The following is a 1,420-nucleotide window of genomic DNA, read 5'->3' as shown; positions in this document are numbered from 1 at the left end:
CAGCAGTGTTGCAGGCTAACCCGTCCGACCCTGAGAGGTTCGCACAAAACCAAGACACCAAAAATAGCAGTCAAACCTGTGCTCATTTACCTGTTAAGACCACATGTCCCAACTTTGTGCAGCTTTGCAGACACATGGCAGAGGATGAAGAAGAAAAGGAAAAGCATCAGAGAACAAAAGAAACATGTCTTCCAAACTCACCTCTGATGAGTAATGTGTTAGTGACACACAACTCTAGTGTCCATGTTAGACCATGTGTCCTCATAACACCTCTGACCTCCAGCTCTGGAGAAGCTTAAGCATGAACTAAGGCTGCCTTTTGGAACAAGACTGATGCTGCTTCTGAGAGCCACGAGGAGGCAGAATAAACTGCAGGGAGGAATGCTGGAGTCTAGGGGCAAGAATGAGCTGGAGGGGGTGGAGAGAGAAAAGGATTCAATTAAGGACTAGTGATTTTGTAAGAGGATAGTCTGTGTCATCCAATTAAAGAGGAAGGTGAGAAAACTCAATGGCAGCATTAAAACTGACCTGGCTGGGCCAAATCTGGTCTGAAAATGTTGATCAATGTATAACATTCTAATGAATTAACCCTATATAACTACAGGTTTCATATTTGATACACACGTCTGAGACCCATATCTAATCCGCATCATCAAAACTTTCTTCATGAATCTATTGTAGTCCATCATCCCTCCAGTGGCGCCTCCAGAATTTTTTCCTGGGGGGGCCACTTTAAATCTTGGGGTGGCACACTAAAACATGACCTATATTTTCTAAAGTCTACTAAACAATCTGTAGAAAAATATCAGAACATATCTGCTGATATACTTCGATCTCTTGTGTCTATATTTCATGTTAGTAATGTGCATAGACGAATAAAAGTACAGTTAACATTGAGGAAAATCAGAGGAACAGCACATGTTAGAGGTTCTGGAGATCCAAGTCCAGACTGAGATGGTTTGGACATGTTCGGAGGAGAGACAGTGAAGATATTGTTTGAAAGATTCTGAGTCTAGAGTTGCAGTAAAGAGGTCTAGAAAAAAACCAAAGAGGTTTATGGATGCAGTGAACAAAGAAGAGGAAAGGATGCAGAAGACGGTTAGATGGAGGAAACTCGTTGGCTGTGGAGACCTTGAAGGGAAAGCCCAAAAGGAAAAGATGATTTAAACACATAGGAGAACAATGAAATTCTCCAGGGAAAAGTTAGAAACTAGTCATTTTTTCAGTTTTCTCAAAGGAACAGGTCGAATTCTTTAGCTGCTGTTTTCTTAAGCTTTGACTGAACTTCTTACACGGAAACACTTGTTTTTTTTTCCAGGTAAAGCATCGGAGCATTTAGCTGGCCTTGTCATTAGTTGTTCCAGTTTTTAAAATGTGCTCTTACATTTAAATGTAAACTTGGGGTCTTGGGGGGTGGCGG

General features: G+C 41.4%; 1 long non-coding RNA gene across 2 annotated transcripts in view; it reads right to left on the bottom strand.

Moving 5' to 3' along the window:
• The window catches only part of LOC112155679, a 2,600-nt gene continuing 1,180 nt past the window's right edge, over positions 1 to 1,420 (bottom strand). Inside the window, exons 2-3 of one of the 2 annotated variants that reach the window (XR_002920830.1) lie at positions 202 to 408; positions 1 to 30 (exon numbers count right to left, since the gene is read on the bottom strand). This is a non-coding gene — a long non-coding RNA (uncharacterized LOC112155679). Of the gene's footprint in view, positions 31 to 201; positions 719 to 1,420 lie in introns of both variants that reach the window. The other variant, XR_002920829.2, reaches the window with a different exon arrangement.

This window comes from Oryzias melastigma, linkage group LG18 (assembly GCF_002922805.2).
Source record: "Oryzias melastigma strain HK-1 linkage group LG18, ASM292280v2, whole genome shotgun sequence".
NCBI classification, from domain to species: domain Eukaryota; kingdom Metazoa; phylum Chordata; class Actinopteri; order Beloniformes; family Adrianichthyidae; genus Oryzias; species Oryzias melastigma.
Note: the sequence above shows the minus strand (reverse complement) of the source record. Positions and strands in the feature narration are given on the sequence as shown.